This window comes from Bactrocera oleae, chromosome 6 (assembly GCF_042242935.1).
Source record: "Bactrocera oleae isolate idBacOlea1 chromosome 6, idBacOlea1, whole genome shotgun sequence".
Taxonomy (NCBI): Eukaryota; Metazoa; Arthropoda; class Insecta; order Diptera; family Tephritidae; genus Bactrocera; species Bactrocera oleae.
In genome coordinates this window covers 2,676,381-2,702,272 of record NC_091540.1, presented here as the reverse complement: position 1 = coordinate 2,702,272, position 25,892 = coordinate 2,676,381, and the positions used below count along the sequence as shown (strand labels likewise).

Genomic DNA, 25,892 nt, shown 5'->3' with positions numbered 1-25,892 from the left:
CGGTATTTTTTCTTAGTAACTAATTGAATAAATTAGAAGGCTGGTTGAGACTATTTAAAATAACCTAAATCTGAGTGTAATAGTAATCATCATTCAAATGGTATAAATATACTTTGATGTTCATATAATCTCAAAGGCTGTAACAAAATTATTCTAACACTAATTGTCTTTTTCATATTCTCCCAACTCTATATGCAAGTAAATATATCATACTATAAGTCAGTAAGGTATTCCATACAATTGTCACACATAAACGATTACAAGGTCAATTTTCTTGTAAGCGAGTAGCAAAAGAACACTCGCTAATTTAACAAAATGGATGCAAAGCAAGAATACAAACTTGGCTACTTTTTACGAGTTCTGCGAGGTTAATAAGTGACACTGAATGCAGTGTTAACAAAATAAGTACTAGAATATTTTTAAACAACCGCAAAAAAATGCATCTTAAAACATCTGTAACTAACAAAGTGGAGCTTATTTTTGGCAACCGAGATATTACCAGTGTTTTTCAATTCCTTCAAGGAAATTTTATTTGAGTTGAGTGCTCTTTTGTCACTCACTTATAACCAAAAAAGAACACATTCGCTTTTAATTAAATTCTTACTAAGATATTTAACTGACTTCGATTGATAACACTGAAAACAATCAAAAATAATATAACTACCTTTGAGTATCGTAAGTTTTGTGTATAAAGTTGAAACATTAGTGAAATATCATTCAAAATCTGATTACAGTTTAAAATGTTCATTTAAGTCAACCTCTTCGCAGAATTAAGCTAATGAGCTGTGAAATTAAATAAGCATAGACTAATTGCGCTGTTAATTGAATACAAATTTTTAAACTTTCTCGTCACCAATTTAACGAAGAATAAAGCATAAGGCATCAGTCATATTAGTATATGCTGTTAAATGAATCACCAAACTTATAATACGAGTATATATGTTACATATATTATAAATATTTTGTTATGTATTCAAGCAACCGAATTTTCTTGGCAACTAAAATTTTTTATTTCATTATTTTTTTTTTAATACTCAAGCTAGACAAAAAGTTTTAAAAATGTCGATAATATCTGCGTAATGCGAGCATATTCTAAAACTAAAATGTAATTTACATCTTTTTACGTATCTGTTTTTTAAACTACCAGCAAAGTACTACCAGGCAAGTACTTACGCAGAAAACACTGAGTAAATTATGACCGGTTTTTTCCAGTACTTAAGCAGGATACCTACTTCACCCAAGTATGCAAGGTAATATATACCTATATATATATATATATTTATACTTGTATATATATTTAAGCAGCTGATAAGCTTGCTTATTTTATCTTATCAAAAATAAATTAAAAATACAAACATGTTTAGGAGATTAAATAAGTCGATGACTTAATTTAAGGTGATTAAATGTTTTCGGGTATTAATTTGTTAACATTCTTAAGATTAATATAATATACTTGTACTCAAGTACCTGTAGTAAGATAAGAAAAAGATAGACACATAATTTATATTACTCTATCTTTTGTACGGATCTTAAGCGGTTTTATGCGAAAAAATATAATTTATACATATCCGCAGAGCGTTTATATTTAGACACTTGTTAGGAGAAGACAGTTCATAAAAATCTAATCTTATATTATATAAATTTAATCTCATGAAAAACTTTTGAAACTTTTCCAAAATACTTTGATCTTCTGATAAGTTAAGCGAAGTATTATTTTTGTTTTTGTCTCTGCAGATAATATTACTTGAACTAAAAATAAGGTCTGAAATTATGAAAATCCTTAAATGTAGAAAACTTCTAATTATACTAATTCATTTTTAAGCATTTTCTAAAAGCATTAAGTTCAATAAAATACGTATTGCTTATGAAAATATGATGCACAATTTGCATTATGTCAAATTCAATGGCAATAATTTGACAACTGTTTCATTTCGGTATGCATATTTGTACCTAATAGATTGCCACGCACAAATTTAAATCTTTTATTAGGCTGCCACTTTGGTTCAGAAATGTTATCCTAAATTGCTACAGAAATGAAATAAAATTTTTTTTATTAATTTGACTACGATTGCTATTCACTTTGACGAAATGAAGTCTCACGTTACGTGCTATAGACCGAAATTATTTTGAAAACTAAAGAACCGAACTACAACTAAACCTATTTTTAGGTTAGCTGAAGTACAGTTTATGGTCTTAGATAGTGAAATTGGTTGTTAGACCTTACCATTTTTTTGAATTTATATATGTTTGAGAATATGTACTTGTATGCTTCGAAAAGTTGATTCTGCAAATAGATTGGGAGATATGAGCATAACTGTAAATTATTTTTTAACTAATCAGCTCTCAAAACTTTAAACGCGTTTTTCCCGAAACGCTGTTTTCAGCGAAATATATGAACCGATGATTAAATTAAAGTCAGCAGAACTACGAACGTAGTTTCTGAATTAAAACTCAAATGCAAATATTTTAAAATGTAGTGTTTTCCAGATTGACATGGTAAATAATTATAAAATTACTTATGAAATATTTTAACCTAAACCTAGAACCACTCAAGTCGAAGATCTTTGGAGTACCGAAAGTGACATCCGAGTCGATTTGTTTTTTTAGAAAAATAAATGGTTTTTCAGTGATTTTATTCGAAGATTTTGGTTTTTATGTAGCGAAGTTTCGGTGATGTGGTAACACTGGACCAAAAACCGTCTGAAAGCAAAAATTTTATAGGCCATTTGAGAGAAAGTTTTACCTATGTAATCAAGCTTTTTAGTTTAAACTAAATGAAAAATATTTTTTAAATTTTAAGCAAATTTCTAAAATTAAATTTAAGCACCCTTATGCGCTAACAATTTTCTATTATTTGGACTTGGGCATTAACGACACATTTCCTATTACCCAATTTGCGTAATCACTAAACTGTGCTGACACTTCCAACCACTATTTTAATTAAATTGCATTTTGCAGCAAATCACAAATAAATTTACTACCGAAAATTGTACGCACAACCGAAAACATTACCACATGAAAATAAATAAACGACAATAACTACCGAAAACCACAACAAATACAACAAAATCTACGAGCCGATCTCAATGCTTACTGATAGCCATTGCAACTATTTATTTACAAAACAAAAAAGCGAAATAAAGTCAAACCGCAACAAGTATTTACAGCTGCAAACAATCTGGCAACTATGCACAAAGGGCTTGCAATGAATATAGACGAGTTTTTGCAGCAGCAGACAAGTGAATGAAAAACAGAGTACGAGGCGTGCAGTGTGAAAACGTTTGAGAAGGGCGGCGAGCGAGCGGAGGTGAGTGGGTTAAACTGGCGCTGGGGTGTTTCGAGTGAGTGAAGTGCTGTTGAGTAACGGCTGAGTGGGTAAGCGAGTGAGTTGGCGTATAAGTAATGAGTGGTAGGGTGCTTAATTTGTATACCACTACAAAGCAATGTATACAGTATGCGCCTAAATTATGTAACTAATACGGCAAGGGTGTATTGTCGAGTGGGCGCAAGTGAGTGGGCGCCCAGTTTGGATATACATATGTGCATGGATATATATGGTAATAACGGCACGCAAAAGAATTTAAATGCATAACCTATTTACAAACATACAGACACATTTATATATACATACATATCTGTGGGTGCTTGTGTAATACAATACATATACTTGCAAATAAATGGCAATGCATTTGCGGCAACACATAAAATTCACTATATGCAGCCTTGCACACACACACATACATACAATGATATTAAGCGCTTGTATATAGGTGTGTGCTGAAACCATTATAGGATAGTGGCTACAAAAAATAATAGCAAGGATAAATTAACAGTATAAGTGGTACGTATTTGTGGCACACAAAATCATTTACTCGTAAACACTCACACACATATGCAAAATATTAGCACAAATATGCATAGACAAATTGGTAGAAGCGTTACGTCGTGTGACAGTCAATCACGGAGAGCAATGTGCAAGGATAAAAGTGAGTGTATGTGCGATGAAAAAAAAAGTTAAAGCAAAATGAAAGCTTTGGCCGTGACGAAGTGTTTTCGAACGCGTGTCAAAAAGGATTTGTTTTGGTGTGACATATGTAAACACGTGAAACGATAGTGAAAGCGCGGAAGACTTGAGCATGCATACATACATGTACATATGTACAACATATTATTTGCAAACGTTTTTCGTTTCGCCATATTTTTTTTTAAATTTAAATTTTTTTTTGTATTTTTTTCGCAAATTTTTCTCAAATTTATATCTATTTTAATTTTAACTTATTTTAATAATTTTTTTTTTTGCAAATTTATTTGAGGTTTTTCATTTTTTTGAATTTTATATATTTTTTTTATATTTTCCATTTAATGGCTTTTTCGCCTGGAAGCCGGTGTAGTGATTACCCACAACGGGACAGCACTTGCAGAAAAATTGTTGTTCCTGTTGTTTTGTTGCTGGCGGTCGCTTGCTTTCTTGTTCGCACTGGATTGTTGCGATGACAACCGACGCGTTTGTTGGCGTTGGCGGCAGCAAACTGTGTGACCCACTTTTTTGCATAGTCAGTCGAAAATGGACAAATAAATGCAGAAAAATAGAAAAGCAAAAATAACATCAACAACAACAACGTGAGCGACTAGATCAAATCTACGGCAGGCGGAAGTGTAGGCGGAGGGAGTGTGTTGTCGAAGCGGCAGTGCAGAAAGTGAAAACAAACTGTGAATGTACCCAAATGGCGGATGTAAGCAGGCACTAGGGTGGGGCAGAGTTTACAGGTTAGAGAAAAATAAGATACAAATTATCTGGAATCCAAAAATATTCACCGCTATTATGAATGAGAAATTTAGACTTTTAGACAGAGAGCCACTCGCCAAAAGAGCCACAAAATCGAAATTATTGTCAGAAATCTAATTGCTTCGAACGTTACCTGACATAAATCTTAGAAAATATAGATATAGAAATATAGCTCAGAGAAATTACCCTCACCAACTCTAAAAACAGCATTTTAAACACAACACGTTTAATGTTTCGGGTGCCGATTACATAACGAATTTAAAAATACAAACATATTCATATCTCAGAAACCAATTGTCGCATCAACTTCAGAGAGTATTCTTAAATATATATTATATATATTTAAATATGTATATTCGAAATATTCACAAGTATCAGTATATATAATTCCTTAAACATAACATGTTGTACGAAACGCCAATAATTTTTATAAAAAAATTTCTGTAAAAAAATGACACACCCTAATTCATAAAAAATTCTACATATATGTAGGTGTAAATACACTAAAATTACATACTCACACACATGCATATGTGCACTTGTGTAAATTTGTAGTGCCGATGCGTTGATGCAGGCCATAATATGCAAATTCTATTTGGCGCGTAGTAATTTGGTATTCCTGCCCAGCGCACACGAAAGTATAATTTTTATTTTTGGCGGCTGTTTTCGGCGCTTATTCAGCCACCAATGCAGTTGAACGCCGGTGGTGTGTGACCTGCACGTAGCACATATGTGCATGTGCTATGTACGTTTCTAAATATTTGCGCACAGGCGTTGCATATATATTTCAGCCAGCTTTGTTAAGCGTGTATGCAGCGAACTAGAGCCAGTCAAGCAGGCAAGTGTTTGCGCATACTTATGAAGTCAGTGAGCGTACAGGCTGCATGTATGTGCATACATATGTACTTGTATGTAGGTGCTTGAATGGAAGTGTGAAATTGTATTAACTAATCGAAATTGTGTACGTGATGTATGCAAATTGATTTTAATAGCGAGTAACTAACTATTTTATTTGCATTTGACTTACATATGACATTTCTTTCATACAATTTTGGTTTACTTATTGCTTTCATTATTTCGTATTTGCTCACTTAATAACAGTAATATGTGTATACTAATACACACTTGTATGTATGAGCATTTCTAACCGACACACACATTCACATACTCGCTCCCACTCAAGCAGAAGTTGAATGCCTTCATATTGATTTATGAATGAACAACTTTTGTTTGCTGCTTTAGTTTTGTTTTTATTGTACCAGCCAGTATTGGTGAAAGTTGTGATAGGTCAAGTGTGGTGTTGAAAAGTCACTGTGTATGTTGACATTTCGATTAAACTTGTCAATAACTGTGTTTAATGTTTTGGCATTCGTAATTTGGATTAGTGCTCGCATGTTTTTTGATAAGTCTTATGTAACAGTGCTGTTTTTGATATATCGAATTATTCGCTTCACCCCAGCTGAAGCGAGTCAAGTTCAGTGAACCGTTGTATATTTTGGGACTACCTGCTTGGATGCAATTTTTAGATGTTGCCACGTAGTTGTAAATATGCCAGCAACGTATTACATTACTATTGATATTGATATTGGTTGTGGGGGTAAAAGTACACTTGACTCTTTTATATAATAAATGCTAATTAAATAGGCACAATTAATAAGGAAGCAATAATTTGTTGTTAAATGGCAATATTGTTTATATGGCGTACTAATTGGGATTATAAATAGCAATGTTACAGTAAACAGAAAGGAGATTAGTAATTGCGAGCAAACGCTACGATTTATATCTATACAGAAGTGTTATAACAGACTAGTAAATCTGTAGTAAAACAGTAGTCAGAAAATATATCTATTGAAGACCAACATTTTCTTGAAAAATACTGCAAGTGAATTGGAATTAAAATAATCAGTTAGTAACTAGTAGAGAAGTTGAAAAAGTAGCAGTCTACAACTAGAGTTTTCGGGTTGTAATGAACTAAGAATAGTACTAGTTAGTAACTAGTTGAGCTGGAACTTGAGGAATGATAGTGAATTAGTTAGAAAAGTCCTAGTAAAATTTTTAGCCTGTAGTGAACTAACTCGAAAAGTAAAAGTTTGTAGCTAGGTTTTCAGAAATGATAGTAAACTAGTCAGAAAAGTACTATTTTCCTTATATGTATGGATATGGACTGAAAGTAAACTGGCTCGAAACGAACTAATCCGCAACTAATTGAACTAATTGAAAAAAGTAACAATTTGCAAATAGAATTTTTAAGCTGTATTGAACTACTGCGAAAAGTGCAAGTTTGTAACTAGATTTTCAGGCATGATAGTGAACTGCTTAGAAAAGAACTAACATTTTCGCATTGAAAATTAACTGTTTTCAATAGAACCAGCGTAGCCAGTATCTACTATAAAGCGATTAATTAATTAATTGCCATATTTGACTTCAACGACTTATCAGCAATTAATACGGAGAAAATCAAAGCAAATTAAATTTGTTATATTTTAAATTATATTTCTGAACAGATTTGCACAATGAATTTTCAATTTTACAGACAGATAATTTTGATTCAAAATATAATACACCTTCTTCTTCCTCATTGTCTCTTGGAACCACGATTGTAGGTTCGGTCTGGGCCGGGAACACAAAACTTCGCGAGTTGCCGTTATCCTTTGCGAGATCACGCCAATTGTACATGCCAAGTCCAGACAGGTCCCTATCTACTTGGCCTTTCCATTGTATGCTAAATACAAAATCGAATACACTATTTAACTCTTTCTGTGTGGAATTAGTAAGAGACTAGTATATGTTTGTACGAAAACTTACTACATGCGCTGAATTATACCCAATTATCTCAAACTAAACACTCCAAGATATTACTTAAATTTCATAGTACTTGTATACAAATTATTTCTAGTCAGTCTTAAAAAAAGCAGTGCCCACTAATAACTATTTAACCAAATAACTGCTTTACTTGCAACATTGTTTTAGCTTCTTAATTTGTCTCAAAACAGCTGTAGAAGCCACAAGAGAGCACTTAGGAATTTCGCTTATCATTTCAGTAATTATCACTTATGTGATATTAATTTATAAATTATATATTTATGCATATCAAAATCATATTGAACTCAACTCAATCATAATCCACAAATCAAATGTGTTCAAATTCAGCTTAAGACATAATAAATATTTATATTTACTTACATATGTATACATGAAGCAATTAAATTTCAATATTAAAGCTAGAATATATGTGCGTTACACTAATTTCACAGTAACTAATTTTATAGCTACAACTCGCTCCGAATACCAGTGAATTTCAGCAGCTCAAGCATTTTACCAAAGCAAAGACATTCTTAAAGCACTTTGTGGAAGATAAAGTGGTATGCAGCCACCCAAATGTTTATGGTAAACCGATTCATCATTTTTGCGTTGCGAAAATATTACTTATATATAGTATATATATATATATATTGTGAAAGTGTGTGTTGCAAATATATGCATAGCTTAAGTTGTTGCACGTGGTAGCTGTAGTATAACTAAACGAGCAATTTGTATGCAAACTTGTATTTCGCATATTTTTGTTGAAATGTTGTTTCTATTGCATTCTGAATGGAACTACTTTTTATATTTTGCTAAATTTTTGAATTTTAGCGTTCACTGGCCATTAAAAATACATTAAAATTGGAACATTGCTTGCATAAATATTTGGCTCCTTTAGGCATGTTTAAAGCAGGCGAACATATTTTAGTTAAAAACACTGAAAAAAATATTATAAAAACTGAGAAACAACTTGAAACATAATTTTATATAAAAAATTCCACCTACTCGAATTTAAAATAAGAAAATTTTGGATATAAGTAATCAAGTATAATTTTTAACAATAGAAACTTAAAGCTATATTTTCGTTCTTCCATCCTCTAAAGTCGACTGGTCAGTTAAAATTCTTATTCAGCAATATAATATTCATACAAATTGACCTACATTAGTGATAAGTCGCATAAAGTGAATATATCTATATATAGTGAATCCTTTTATAAATGTTACGTATACGCCATGTCATTGCAGTCTTTTAAAACGAGTAGTTTTATCACTGTGTATTCAATATTTAGTACAATTACTGCATTTTCAGTAATAAAATAGCATGCCATTTAACATTTTAAAATAATTCAATTGTTTACAGATGACTTTTACTACGAAACTGCGTAATAACTATAAAAATATGAGGCAACCGAAGAAAGCTTAACATAATAAAGAGGAAAGAAATTTTACTATTACACAATTTAAAGGCGGCGTCATTATTTATAAAAATATACGATTTTATATTTTGCTTAACGTAAAAGTTTTAACTACAATTTGATGACCCATAGCCAGCTTTGCAAATAAGGCGGTAAAAAGGTATTTTAATGTTACTGAACTTTTTTTATTTAGTAATCACGAAAAACTCAAATTAAAAAAATTTTGAAAATTGTAATCCCAAATACCGGATTGAAAATTTAAAAAAAATATTTTCCAAAAATCGGCTTAGATATTGTAAAGGATATCGATAATTTATATTTTAATGTTACTGAACTTTTTTTATTTAGTAATCACAAAAAACTCAATTTGGTCTCATTTACAATTAATTACTTTTAATTATACTTAGAAGTATGTTGATAATTCCTTTAATCCCTTTTCATTTCACTTTTTGATTTGAAAACAATTGTTTTATGCTATTCCAATTTTCGATCAAAAATATTTAATAAATTTTCAATTCTGATTCTTGGCTTAAAAAATTAAACTTCAAATTTTAATTTCCGATTTCAGAATTAAAATTGATTAAATACAAAAATATTTATTAAAAAAATTTGCGATCCTGCTCGTAGGCAAACTTGGAAATGCAAAAGCAAGATGTTTGAGAGATTGTGCTTTGTTATAGTATGCTATATGTTATTGAGATTAGGTTAAGCTGAAAATGCAGACAATTTTTGTGAAAGATAGTATATTAATTATGTACATTTCTTATACAAGTCTGAGGTCATGTTACCCTGAAACATATGAATTTTTTTTAGAATTGGTTTTACATATTATATGGTATTAAGGTTAGGTTAGATCGGAAGAACGTAAAAGATCGAAGAATAGTGGGTTAAATTTATGTAAAAACGTTTACTGCAAAAAATGTTGGGTGATTTTTTTCGAGGCCTTATCTTATATACATTTAGGTTATGTTATACAAAAATCACAAAAGATATTACTTTTATGAAGCATAGTTAGTTAATTGACTCTTTTCATTATAAGTATTTGAGGTTAGGTGCGCATAAAGCACAAGAATCACGCTTGGTGCAAAATTTAAAAATTAGTTGGTTTCAATATCACGTTCAGTGATTAGAAGTGTGTATTATGAGAGAATGTGTGTAGTTATACGTCAATATTATGCCTCAATATTTCTTTTTTTTAAGTATTAGTCCACTTTTTGACATGAGCATATCAATTTGAATAAGGAAAAATGTAATATTATAACAATATTCTTTGATTTTTTTGTTAGAATCGAATAAAAAATACGACAGAAAAAATTTTATTTCAAGTACAAGTTCTCAAAACTACTTTCCCATAAAACAGATGAAGTTAATTTTCATCTCAGTGTAATCAACATGCACATTCAATTTGGTGTAGACAATAACGCAACTTTCACACATGTTCCACATGTTCATAAAATTTGAGTAAATCCTTGCACAGGTTGAGTGCCACCGCATAATGGCACCATTTCAACAATTCTTGCTACCGTTACGAGCGTACATATTTGCTTCTAATGGCAAGTAATATGCACCTTTCAACACATGTTTGCTGCACAAACGACACAGAAGCATAATCATAATGCAATGTTAAAAGTCATAACCATCAGCAGGCAACAACTAAATTGGGCAATAATATTAATATTGCCACTGCTTTACTTTGCATGCGCTTAAAAAGCCACTGAGCATTATGACTTCTCAGCCAGAAGTAATCGCATTGCCACAAAGAAGAAATATAGCAATGCTTTTACTGAAATGAGTCAAATTAACTTTTTTAGCTTTCCAAACAAAAAAGTAATTCAAATAAGTAACGCTACAAAAAAGCAAGTGTCCTAATTAAATGGAATATCTGTCATAAAGAAGCATAAACATGCAGAAGACCTTGAACTTGCTACAAAACTCACTTTTGCTGCAGCAAGAAAAGTAAATTTTAAATTAAAAAGCATACAAATTTCTTCCCCGCGCGCATAGTGACTTTAATAACTCGCCACAGTTACTGTGAAACACAAACAAAAAAAAAGGAAACCCATTGGCCACACAGCGCACGTATTTCGAAAAATATTTCAGGTTTAAATGAATACGCATTTTAATAGCGAATCGCATGAATATTGCACGCAAACAAAATGTGGCAACATTCAGCGGAGCCGACCTTCCGCAACAGCAACAGCGGCAACAAAGCAAGCAGCGAAGTAACGAGCAGCACGGCAGTAAAAGCGCTGGCCTAGCGGCTCAACATCAACAGCATAGCGCACAAGCACAGACAAGCACAGTGGTCCGGATGTAACGGAAATAATTTAACACATATGCATGAAAATATTTTTACGAGCGCCGTGGTGGCAGTGATTGGGGAATGCGCCATGATGCGCCACCGATGGGCAAACAAACAACCGGAAAGAATGGAGTGAAAAAACGGAAAATAAATTAAAGAAAATACAAAAGGCGAAAATGTGAGAGCAAAAACAAAAAAAACAGCAAAAGCGCGCACATATATACGAGGGCGGTGCTATAATGACTTAGGTTCACCAGCCGATAGCGCCACTATCCTAAGAGAAAATTGTAATAGACGACATCTGTCAAAATCGAAGGGCTAATACTCGCACCAATTGTATCGCAAGATTCCACTTGGACAGCTGTTAACGTAATTCCTTTGTCATACTCAAAACTTATAGATAAGGATCACAAGAGTGACGAGCTTGCCGCAAATTTGCTAAGTAGCCGCCTTTTTTTAACATTTCTCTATTTATTGAATCATGCTTGTTTAAAGCCTAACAATATGTAATAAAATCTTAATTCGATTTAAAACTAAGCAAGCTCAATTTTGTGATTAAGGAGTGATCTACAGCCTTCACTTGATGAAGGACAAAACGGTCACAGATTTTTATTATACCGAGTTATTGGACCGATTCCATGTGGAATTACAGAAAAAGTGGTCCCATTAAGGAAAAAAAGTGCTCTCTCATGACAATGCACCGACTCTCACCTCCGCCAAAATTTGTCCAAATGGGCTACGAACTACTGCTCACCAGGTTTGACCCTGTGCGACATCTTTTTGTTTCCAAACTTGTAAAAGTTACTCGCCTATAGAAATCGTAATTTTCAAATGGTCTACAGATGTTGGAGCATAACTAAATCTGCATTTTGTCTAAGTCTTCGTGTTTTGTCGGCTAAGTTCTTATTGTACCACCCTCGTACATATACAGAGTGAGATATATTGAAAGGGAGCGTGCAGCGCAAGTTGCGCCAAATCAAGCAAAGGAATATAAAATGAGAAAAAAAACAAGAGGAAGAGTATTGCTACCCAATGTGTGCTACCAAACTTTCAACGAAGCGTAAAAAGCCAAGCACATTGGTGGCAGATAACAAGCACAGCCAGCAGAGCGTAATTTCGGCTCAACAATTCAAACGTGCCACAGAATGGTGGCCGATGAGGCATGCAACATATATAAAGGATATGTAAAGCAACAAAGCAGATCGTTCGGGCGTACAGCAATTGCCGGTATATGAGTGTGAGTGTTCCGAATAAAGGCGAGAGAGACTAGCGCCGATTGGCGGCAAGCCGGAAACGCCACTCGATGATGACTGTCAGAATGGTAGTAAAAATAAAGCATAGCACGTTACCGTTACACTGCCTTATGCGTTATCGACTGAACAGCACATTATGGATATCAGATATAAAATAGATAGGTAACTGCTTTAGCGGCATTATTTGCGTGTGGAACGCGTGAAGTTGGCAAATGTATGGCGCCGCATGTATTTAACAGTTTTTTTTATGGATATATTTAAATTTTATTGAAGTAGTTAGCGGAAGTATGGAATCTCTACGAAATGGTAATATAGAATATATGTATACATAGTCAACTTTAAATGAGCTGGCACAGATACGTGCGTAAGTTTAAGTTCACTTATGCCTCTTTACGTAAAAAAATGAAATATACACACATGCAGAAACGCGCTTGGGTAACAAAATCAAAATTAAAGCATTGCTATCCATTACCGCTTGACACTTTACACAATGCCTATGTAAGCAGATGTCAAAGGCAAAATCGCCAGACCGCGTGGCACACTTACAAAGCATTTACTTACTCATATATACACATGTATGTACATAGGTATATGCGAGTATGCACATATAATTTACTTTTACAGTTTTATAAAAATACTCTTACACTATATATAGCATTGGCCCATGCAAAACTGTATATGCGCTTAGGTCTATTCCTGCCTTTATGTTAGAGAGTTTTAGCACGCGTGTGTCACAGATGACTTAGCTACAGAATTTTGCAGGAAAACCTCAGCAAGTTCACAGAAGAATATAAATGAACATAGATACATATGTATATGTATATACTAATCCCTAACGGTGTTACTCCAACTACTGAGTGCACTCTCTACCAACTGGATTACGTCAAGGGCTAGCAGTGCAACACACATTTGCATATATAAACGTATTGAAGACAAAAATTGTACACAGAACCAAAATATCAAGGACATTAAAATACTATAAAGAATTTAAGCTATTCGATAGTAAAACACACAAGAATCATTTACAAAAGATATATTAGTAATTTTCAAAACTTGCACAATTTTTTCTTTTTGTTTTTCTTTTTATATCCTGAACAAGATATATTTAGTGTGCCACGAAGTTTGAAACAGCCAGTAGAAAATGTCGGGCACCCTATTTAGTGTATATATATGTAAATATATTTCCGTTTAAAAGAATGTTGCGTAGGTGTTTGCAGCTTCAACGAAATATTGCAAAAGTAAAACTCTACGGACTCGCACAAGTGCACGTACGAATACTATAGCAAACAAATATCTACTACAAATTTATAAGTTTCCTTCCTCCCCACTACCACTTCTATAGATTGGATATGTACTCGTGCTTACTCGTCCATCCCGTTACGATTTGTTTGCAATTTCTCACTGATTGATTGAATTTATCGTCAATGACGTATGCACACGTACATTTGCCGTTATTGCGTGTTTGTTGTTTGTTTTTATCAACGTCTATGAATTTTCTAAGCGGAGGCAAGCAATTTGCACAAAGTTCCATACACGCACACATACATATAAACAGCGACTAGGTTTGTCCATTTGTTTGCACTTGTCATTGCCTTTGCTGTTTATTCGATGAGGTGTAAATAAATCGCAGTTGAGCATAAATTACCTTTGTTAATGATTGAAGTAAGGATACACATTCATATATACATACACATTCATATATACATACACATTATATACACATATACTTGTATAACATTGTATATATCGTTGTACGTGCATTGCTTGAAATGGCTGATTGTTTGCTTTTCATTTGCATGGAATAACTTTCACTGCGGCATAAATATACTTGTATATACATCCATCCATCAAATATATTTGTATATACGTATGTATATAGCATGACCTATCACTGATTTTCTCTCAAGAGATATTAAAAGCCTTTGCACTCATTTATAGCCATTGATAATCTCAACTAAATGGCAGCAGGCAGAAGTTTGCCACGAACAACGGTATTAATGTTAAGCTTCTAAATGACATGAATTACCGTTAATAATACTAATGCTGGATTATTTCAGTTTGTATCGTGGGAATATCGAATTGGTTGTGCCTTTGAAAAGTCAGTCGAAGAGTGGCTTGTTTGGGTATTTTGTAATCATTGCATTAGATAAACAGCGCAGCTGGAGGAAGGGACGAAAATTGGCGAGTGTCAATCGTGATGTGAATCACATGCTGCTCTTGACACTTGACGTCGTGAATGGTTGTTGATAAAATGTATTTAATGTGCTAGACATCAAGTTGCCTTACCAGAAAAGAAATGAAAAATAAATAAGAAGAGAAAACAAAAAAAAACACAAAAAACCAGAAAACAAAAACAGAGAAAACCAAAAAAAAAAAAAACAAGAAAACCGTAAACTTCGTCTACATCGTAGATTTAAGACCGTTTACTTTTGCATGTCTTGTGGCGTAAAAATGTATAAAAATATTTTTATCTTGACTTTGATCATTCAGTCTGTATGGCAGCTATATGCAGCTATTTGTCCGATGTTGGAGGTTCCTACAAATGATCTGCTTCTAGAGGAGAAAATTTCAGATCGATAACTCAAAAAACTGAGGGACTAGTACGCGTGTATATTGACAGACGGACGGGCAGAAAGACTGACATGTCTAAATCGATTCAGCTCGTCACGCTGATCATTTAGATACATAAACTTTATAGGGTTTCCGATATTTTCTTTTGGGTGTTACGAACTTCGTTGCAAACTAAATATATTCTGTTCAGGTATAAAAAGAAAAAAGAGAAAACCAGAAGAGCATGTTAAGTGTGATTTTGAATTCCTTTACAAGCTGAAGTAATCGCTGATAATGACACAAAATTTACATGGTGGCATAAATTATGTATAAAGTTTGAATTAAATCTAGAGCAATTGGTAGGACAGAGTTGCGAAATTGCTTGACAAAGAAATTATGATAAATGAAGCGTACTTTCTTTTCTATTTCGGTTTGCCGTTAAATTTTCTTTGCAACATGCTTAAAATCATACGCCTCCTTTTTGGTAAGAGAAAAGTTACAAATTCTGGAAGCAATTAATATTGACAGCTGACAGATTTCTCGCTGCAATATGGCTTATATTTATGTCACCTGTATATACCTACTGGCTCCTCAGAGATTCAGCTAAAAGCATTAGCAAATTCTCAGAAGAAAATATGACAAAGAAAGCGAAGAGAGGAATTTCCGCAAATAAGGCACGTGATGTGGTTTCTAGGGAACTAATCGTATTTTCGAGACATTAGCTGTTGATATTATACAAAAACAGGAGGAACCTGAAAGCTGTAAGAGCTTTCCAATGGCTTTTTGGTAAGCTTTCTACTTAGTTTGCCGAATACATATTATTGTAATATTTAATGAGCCTTCATTTTATTTCAACTACATACTTGTAAATAACTATCGAAGAATATATTGTACAAAACGAAAAAATTCTCACGAGATCGTTCTTCACTTATCCACTTGAGTGTATATCGATTTTTCAATTGCATCACCGATAACGTCACTAAAAGCTCTCTCTTTCTCACTTCTTGTTATCTTCATGACAATAGTACATTACTTGAGTTGGGATTATGTTCACGAAAATTCACAGAACATCAAAAATTCCGCTGAGCTTTTCAAAGATCTCGCAAATACGCTTTTAATAGCTAATCTGCTAAAAGCAAATATTTCTATCCACAGGCATGAATAGCGTATACAATACGTCATCATCTTACTCTACAGAAGCTTTATATTAAAACTTTCAGCGACAGAATTCGAAAGGGGACTGAATACTCGATACAATGAACATCCTTAGATAGTGGAAGCAATTAGCTTCATTTATTACAAGTATAAAAATATACAGATGACATCAATGACGTCCTCGAATCGGTATTAAATACAATGCGAGCTAGGTTGTAGATTAAATCTTAAGGGAAATGAAAGCTTTAAAAAAAATGGCCGAGCTTTTAGCAAGCGATAATTTATACTGATAATGAAAAGTCATATAAAGTTGATTCCGAATTCTCTTCCTCCATTTTTTCAATATGTTTAATGGGTTATAGACTGTTTCATGATCGGTTTGTAAAAAGCTTCGTCGAAAGCTTAAATTAAAAGTGAAAGCTCTAATCGAAAATGAGTTATTTGTTCAGCTTTATATAGCTGAAATAATAATAATAATAACCCAACGCTGTAATGAAGACTGTTCCTTCAACAAATTAAGCCAAATCGCTTTGAAGGCAAACGAATATTGAAATTGCCAATGAGACAAACGCTTCCGAATTTGTATTTCAAAAAAAAAGAAGATTTGGCAAAGAAGAATTCTACAATTAAGGACATAAATTAACTTTACCTTAGGTGAAAGCTAAGGTAAGAAAATTACGAAATTTCACAAAAACTTGGTAACCAATTTAACATTCGCTTTGTGTCTGCGTAAATCTAAAGCAATGCGGGATTTCAACTGCTATTTTTAACTCGGAAACGATGAAAGTGCATAAAAATAAAGAAAAAGTATTTCTTGAAGGCAAAATTAAACGAAATGAAAAGGAATCAAATGAAAAGTTCCAAACATTTAAAGTATCCGTAAACCGCAAAATCTCCAACATTAATGTCAAATTAAATAACAAAAATGAAACCATAGAGAAGAGGAAATAAAGGTTTGCTTTGGGCTTCGAGCAATTATTATCAGCAGCCATACAAGCACAGTAGAAAAATACGACACACTAACAATTTAACGCGATGCTAAAATGCGGCTTATGGTAGGCATATATATACATATTTACACATTTGATATATTTTAGTGTACTTACATACTGTTATATATTTATATAAATAGCATACTTTTATCACGATTATGTGAAATTTTAATAACAATCAGCGTGATGTGTGAATTGCTGATAAAGTTGAAATATAAACATTCCTAGTAGATTAGTGAAGTTGTCAGTGCGGTTGTACTCATACATATGCAAGTATGTGTATTTACGCATACGTATGTATATATGTATGACTATAACTTTATATACCTCTAAGTGTCCGTTTATTTGCAAAAATGTCATGACTAAAATTTATGATTTGTAAACAAATTTTGTTCATCATTCATCAAAAAAAAAAACATTTTTTTTTAAATGATGATTGAATTTTGTTGACTTTTGGATTAATATTGGCAGCAACAAAACCTTTCAGCAGAGCTGAGATACATAAAATACTAGCAGCAGGGGCGAATTTAAAATTTCAATTAGAATTTCTAGGAAATTTTGCTGAATGAACGTAAAGCAATGATGACAAAACCTATAATGGTCAATTAACTGTTTTTGGTTGTCTTAGAATTCTTGTTTCACAGTTTTCATTTTTGAAAGAATTGAACTACTTTAGCGAGCTAAGAGTGTAGGGGACTGATTGCAATGAAATTGTGAAGTGCAGTAGTTATAGTAAAGGCAAAAAGTGAAATATATTTTTTTTTATTATTATGCGAATGGTGTCAAGCAAAACATTTACAAAGCTGCCAGCTGTTTAAAAATTCCAAGGCACAAAAAGTCACAAATATATAATAAAGGAATTAATTAAATAATTTTATAAAATTAATAAGGCTTAATAAATCTTAAAGTAAAAATATTTATTGTGGATGGTTGCCACCTATTTGAAATTTTTACGTTGCAAAAATTAAAAAAAATTAACTAATTATTTCAAAGTAGGTATCAAACTGAGGAACCTGAAGAGAGCTTACAGTTGTAAATATTTTCAAAGCAGTGTTGCCATCTGTTTAAAAATTTTAATTTCATTCAATATTGCTTATAAGATGAACAATATATTGAAATATGTCACACTGAGAAGATTTAGAAGAGCTTACAACAAAAATAATTTTCCAATAAGTGTTGCCATTTATTTATGTACATATTTTATTATTAAAAAGAATTTGAATTTAATAAAATTGATGAGATAAATATGCCATAAGCTTAAAAACTTGAATTCAACAATAAACAACATATTGTAATATCTAAAAAGATTTAAGAAAGCTTACAATTAAAAATTTGTTTAGATGGTTGCCAGCTGATTACAAATTTGATTAAAACAAAATTTATCAAAAATTTTTTATTGTATTGTAATATAAATAAATTGGAATTAAATTAAAGAGATTCTAGAAGGTTAACAATTAAACTTATGTTTTATTAAAGTGTTGCCACCTTTTAAAAAAAATTTAACTCCCTAAAATTGATAACACAAACCAATTATTACATTATGATTTCAAACAAAAAATAAGAACCTTAAAAGTGAAAATATGTTTGAGGAAATTGCTAGTTGTTTACAAATTTGTATGAAATTAATGATTATGATTTTGCTGGGAATAATTGGGAAATAATGAAATATGCAATACTTTTTCACAAGTTTAAGTCTCTAATTAAATAAACATTTTTAATAAAACAAAAACATACGAATTACTAAGAATTTTTTTTTTTTTTGTATCTTTAATTTTTGTCTCACAGCACATGCTAGAGTTACACTGATTGCTTGTCGATAGTGAAAAGTATAATAATTATAATATTCAAATTAATTATATATTTATGTAATTAAAGTAGGTTTGCTCTCATACGAGCACATAATTGCATATTAATGTAATCGTTTACGCTCGCATATCGGACAAATTTAATTGAGTGATGACGTTAAGAGCATACGATGCTGCAAAAAAAAAGACATAAACGTGCTGATTAAGCACTATTTATTTTTTATTAATTTATAATAATATATGTATGCTTGGGAAAAACGGCATTTAAAATGAAATGAGCGAAAAATGAGAAAATAATCAAAATAAATGAGCAAACTTTCATTGCACTTTTTATAATTTCAACGCCTTTGAGCGCATCATACTTTTTTAACGGTATGTACTTTTTCAGAATGTGCTATAATTTTTTTGTTTTACCTTATTTCTTTGTCATCGGTGAATTGTTCCACAAGTGCGCGCACATTAGCAATCAAATGATAAAATGCTTTCTCTGCAACTTGGCCGCTTGGCAAACGACTAAATTCGAAAAGCATTGTCACAACAATTCATCAAGCGCTTGTGGCGGATTAAAACTGCAGCAATTAGTATTTGCGTGGGTCAGGGAAAGAATTGGAATTTAAATCAGTGAAAGTTCGAAATTTAATTTGACATTTTTTAAATACAATTTTGGATTAAACTTAGTAGAAGCAGTGGAAAATCACTTTCGATATTAAGTAAGATATAAAATTGTGGATTAAACTTAATAGAAACAGTGTGGTAGTAAGCAAACTATTCTGTTCGAATGTGCGATATCGAAAAGAAGTTTCGTTACTATAAAAATATATTATATAATAGGTTTTTCTTCTATAAATATATCGATGATTTTGAAAATACATTTTAAAGGCTTAATAAAGCATAAATATTCAGTATATTTGATAAATATAAAAATAAGTTTTATGAGCGAATTTGGAGATTTAGCAGCCTTCCAGCATGTTTGAAATCAAAAACTCGAGATGCCATAGATTTGGCTAAGAATATGTATATACCTTTGAAGAACAACGATTTGAAACATGTTCCTGGGTTTGACAGAAAATAAGCATAATCAATCTCAGTCGGAAATAGTTACCTTTAATTCAAATAACTAAATTTCTGAAAGTTTTGTTGGTCTCAACGTTAAACTAGATATTTGAATCACAAAAATTTAACAATTAACTGTTTTAAACTCAAAATCTATTTACCCGGCTGCTCGCATAATCACATGTCGATTGTTAGTTCTGTTGGTCTCTACACATAAATATCGCTTTGATAGATAAAATAACAATGCAATAAAAAACTTTGTAGTGTTTATTCTATAAAATTGCACGTAAGTGTATTTATTTAGTAAAGTTTTTACGGCGTGAATTTGCGCTACAATAATATTTATTTATTAACTGATAAGCAAGAGAAGGGTTGGGTAATTATTTTAAGAAAGTTTTTGCCTGTGGGTACAACAAATTGAACGCGAGCGACAATTTATTTAAAGGGTAGTCCACCAAACCACAAAACCAAAATCTGCTTCAAATCTTCGTAGAAATAAGTGGCATGGTTTGTACCAAGTACAGCTGGCAGCTTTGGTGCATTTATGTTTAAACATTATTTTGGAAACTATACTTCTATCAAAGATGAGCATGGTGCAGTGAATAAAACTGAAAAATTTGGAGCGATGGCAACCTCTCGCTTCGATTCACCAAAATGAGTCGTCCCGTCGCACATATATCGACAAAATATTCTTGCTGCGGAAATTCTGGGATTTCTAAAACTAAACGCCCATACAAAGCGCTCTGTATACAGATATAATTATTTTATGCTATTTTCATCACAAAAAAGGTGTGTAAGTAAATATTTGGCCACAGTTCTTATAAGAAACCAATTTACTCCTATAATTTTTATAAATAACCTCGCACTTTATCTAACGCACTTTTTCAAAACTATTTATAGTAGTCACACTACAATTTCTTTAGCGGGCTTACCCATCAACAACCACACAATTGTCACCAACTATATGTCAGTAACTTTTTAGAACGCTTCATAAACATTTTTTGCGGCTTTAAGCCACACTACAGGTATTATACAATATCGCTACATTTTGCGTATATGGCTTACCAACTGAAAACTTTTATTGCTGCGTCTGCTATACTTCTTGCATTTGACGTTATTTAATACACTGCTACTAGTACACTTGGGCACACAAATTACACAATAACTTCAATGGCTTCACTTTGCAAACACAGGTCAATAGCAGCATTAAAAAAAATAAATACCAGACTGGTGACTAAAGAATTGATTGGCGTACGCAGGTTATTGACTGACTAACTGGCCGATTGACATTTTTGTAAAGCACCCAGCGCTATCAGGCGGCCAGCGCGCAGATCTATCAATTGATAGTTAAATAGAGAAGATAAAAATAATAATAACAGGAGGAGCGGAAGAAAGATTTCCACAATATCACAAGCACTAATACTAGAACTAGAATTAGAACTAGTCACTCTCCGCACTTCAAGTGCAGGCAACGCAAAATTGACGGTTTCCGTTTTTAATTACTTTTACGTTACACGTAAGCGCAAAAGCGAGTTTTAGCACTTAAAAGCTGTTACATATTTGGTTATTATTTATTGCCATGCGCGTTTCTTATCAAACGTCGATCGTGCTCACTTTGTTGCTGTGTTTGTTTGTAATTTTGTTTTTCTAATTTTTTAAACTTTTTTTTTTGCTCCATAAAATCACATATATTACCTGCGGTCCAATGTGTAGGCAAGTCGAAAGGTGCGCGCAAAGTTCAGACGAGCGCGCGATTTAATGACAATCACGTGAAATTGTCACAATGCCTGATACGACAAAAAAACAGTTAATCAAACACTTAGAAAACAAAAAACGATGACAATTGACAAGGCTTCCAAATGTGTTTGTTTTGCTTTGATAACTTTTTATATTGTTTTTGTTGATATATTTACAATTTTTTTTGCTAAATTTTTATAGCCACTTTTTTCAATATATTAATTATTTTTTTTTTTTTAATTTTTTGTCATGCTTTTATTGCTATTTTTTCAATAATATCTTTTTTAATTTTTGCTTGTTAATTTTTTTTACCAATTTATTTTTAATTTCTTTTATTTAAATTTTTCAAAATTATGTTTCACTACTTTTGCCACACTTTTATTATTAATGAATTATTTTTCGCCAGCACACATTCCGTTCGGTCACTCAACAACACTTTGTTAAACGCTCAAAATATTTTCGCACAGATTTTCTTTTTTCTTTTTTAACAAGTTGAATTTGCATTTATTTCTTGCTTGCTGCTAATAATATTTTTATATTTTCTTGCGTCTTTTTCTGCACTTTTTACACACACGCTGTCATATTACGCGCCGCCAACAATATGTCATTTCTATAGGTAAATAATTGCAAATCTTTTTGGCGAGTAAAATTTACGTTGCGCTACACTCAGACGCTACTCTCGCACACGACTGCGGCGATTCGAATCCGTTCACATGACTAAAAACAGCAAAAATATGTACGAAAATGATATGAGCAGCCAAGCAGCAGACGGTAGACAGTAGTCGGCAGAGCAGCGGCGAAGTAAGCAGCGCTGCTGTTACTATACGCGTTCGGCAGCAACAACTCTAGCGAGGGCCAACAACAGCAGCAAGTGCCAACAACAACGGCGAATGCCAATAAAATTTGTTGTATGCGCGATGGAAGGAGGCCTATAGCGCAACACATAAATATAACCCCTAATAAAAGCGTTGAAGTCGACTGCGCAGTTAATGTAGCAGTCAGTGACAGTTGCGCTGAGAGAGCGTACCACGAGAGAGAACGCAAACTGCCAGTTGGAATGGGGGGAAAACACAAAAGAATAGCAAAAACAAATGCATGCAAAAACAAATCGGTGAACAAGTGCAGGTAAATGTTGTTGTTGGAATTAAGAACTGTGGAGTTTTGGTAAAGAAGGTGCATGCAAATAGGAAATGTACAAAGCGAAGTGGTGAAGTAGGCAGTGGTAGAACAATTGTTGGTAGGCTGTTGGGTCACATGAATGGCCAACACCATTACACATAGGAATATAAATGTATTTGCATAAACAGAGGTGCATACACAAAGCACACAAATGCATACTCATTTACCTTTGAGTTAAAAGCGCATTTTGCACCGTGAATTGCCGGCTTTTGCGGCTTTATTGCTTGCGCACATTTTATAAACGTATGTAGATAGTTGGGTCACAGTTAGCTAAAAGGAAATCATACAATATGCAGAAAAACTTTAAAGGCAATAAAAATTACCTATACCCAACAACAATTACTTACTTTGTAGTAGCGATAATGTTATATGCAAAACACGATTGGTGCCTAAAGGATAATATAACTATGTATGTGCATACATACATATGTACATATGAATGTACACGTATGAACTGCATCGGTTTGGTTAGTGCGGTAACAATGACAACAAAGTAGGCACTACATACAACAAAGCAGCAACTTGTGTCAGAGAATAAAGAATAGCGTGCGGACGGTGAGTAAAGATGGCAAATCAGACCAAGGGATAATACCAACTCATACATATATAATTTTATATCTTGTATATAATTTTTTATATGCATATTACATACATATATGTGCAGATTAAAGTTATGAATTAGCATTGGCAGCTTACAAAAATCATACAAAATTTTGCTGCTTTCAAAGGATTTATTAAAAAAAAATAATAGTTCTTCAAAATATACAGAATATTATTTGAATGCCAAAATTATTATTATATAATATTTAGTAATAATGCAACAAATAAGTGAAAAAATTGAATCTAACTATTTATATTATCAAACTTACATATTCGGAATAAGCTGTTTTCTACATAAAAGCAGATTCTATTTTCACGGTTGTGCTATTTCGATGTTTCTATATTTCTATAATATATACCTTCTAAAACAACAACTAAAATTTTAAATGAGTATTTCAAAAATGCCGCTCAGTTCAATCAGCTAAATCAGTTAATCACTAAACACGTTTTTTTTTCAAAACTAGATTTTTAAAACTGGCTGCAGTTAATTCAGCTTTTTAATTTTATTCTTTCAACCACGAACGTGGAGAACTATTTTTTAGTTTAATAAGGCATAATTCATTTTTGGGAAAATAGCGATTAATTCCTTGAAAATAAAATTTATTTTCAATTTTTTTGTGTACTATATTCAGGAATTATTTATTTGCATTTAAATATTTTAAAACAACACGAACGATATGAGGTAGCTTGTTTAGCGTATCACGCTGCTCATTTATATAAAGTGTAGGTTTTAAAGGGTCCCCGACGTTTCCTTCTGGGAGTTACAAACTTTGTGACAAACTTAATGTACTATTGCTGAGATTATTCCATCTCACCTTAGACTAGAGTACCTTGAGAAGAGGTTCTTGCTTCTTGAAGGTAAATTCGAAAATGGGAGCAGAAAACCAATTGTTATTGTTATTTATTAAATATTTGCTCTCATCTTATCTGTCAGACCACTAATTTTAAAATACTATAACACAAACCCTCTCACACAACACCAGTGTGGCGATCAAATTCAATTCCGGTTAATGCTAAAAGCCAATACATATGTATGTATGTACGTATGTACATAACTTTCCAGCCACCAACTATCTACTTTGCTTGCGCGTGGTAATTAACTAACTGTGGCAGTGGAGAACAGCAACAACAACAGCAATAGCAGTCTTCAAACAGACTGCATGCACTTTACGTTTACTAACAACAACTACTATAAGAGTACTTCTCCACCAGCTCTCGCAGTTATTCATACATATTGGTACATCAATCTCCGCATTAGCTGTTGTTGTTTCGCTTTTGCGTCTTCCGCACACTTTCCGCCACTGCTAACTGCTTAAGTTGAGGTGGTGTTATCTGTTCGTAACAATTACAATAACAACAACATGCGCTACAACTGCAATCTGCACGTAACTCATTTTATTGTTTGCACGTCCGAGAAGTTGCTTACAAATTCACAAACAAGTGGATATGGGCGAACATAAACACACATACATAAATATACAAATACATACAGATGTACATATGTTAGTAATTATTGTATATGCATGTACGTGAATTTTGTTGCTTTTAGCATTATTTGACTGGCGTGCAATTCACTTCCTACTCCCACCTAACCGCCCATTGGTGACCCTGCGTTCATTTGGCCAATGCAAAATATACAAACACATATACACGTACATACACACTCATACATACATGTGCAAATACATATGTACGTACAATAGGCTTGGTGAACTTATTTTGTACTCATCCAACCAAGCGTATTTAAGCGGTTTCGGCTTTCAGTTTTGTATTATCCTTTGCTTCCTTTGACGCTTCCGTCTGCTCTCATTCGAAGTAAACTCCTCATTCATTCCCTCAGTCACCTTTGCGTAGCGCATCATGTTTGCGAGCAACTGTTGCATACATGTACTTTATAATGTATTTGTGAAACTTTAGCTGAGTTTGTGCACCTTGCAAAAGTTGCCAACATTCCTACTTTCGAATCACTATTCAGGAATAAATATACAAATTCTGGTTGTACTTTCTAGCCACGTTGTTTGTTATAAACAACCTTTAAGTTGAATTAAGGTTTCTTAATGAGGAAATATTTTGTAAATATATATTATATTAACAAATGATGTGGATCGACCAGTTTGAATGGTCCTAAGCCAACTTCGGTAAATGTATCTTATCAAATAAAAAAGTTTGATACAAAGACTTGATTTTGAGCGGTCAATTTGTGCGGCAGCTATATGCTATAGTGGTCCGATCTAAAGGCCTAGGCTTTTATAAAACTGAAGAT

The 25,892-nt window shown here is 32.6% G+C and overlaps 1 protein-coding gene across 9 annotated transcripts in view; it reads right to left on the bottom strand.

Moving 5' to 3' along the window:
- The window catches only part of MYPT-75D (Myosin phosphatase targeting subunit 75D), a 74,080-nt gene that overhangs the window by 24,423 nt on the left and 23,765 nt on the right, over window positions 1-25,892 (bottom strand). The window contains exons 1-2 of one of the 9 annotated variants that reach the window (XM_036358411.2): window positions 21,809-23,172; window positions 21,179-21,446 (exon numbers count right to left, since the gene is read on the bottom strand). The exons of 6 other annotated variants lie outside the window; for them this stretch is intronic. The gene's annotated coding sequence lies outside the window, so the exon portion shown is untranslated. Of the gene's footprint in view, window positions 1-21,178; window positions 23,173-25,892 lie in introns of those variants that run through there. 2 more of the 9 variants (XM_036358408.2, XM_036358416.2) reach the window with 2 other exon arrangements.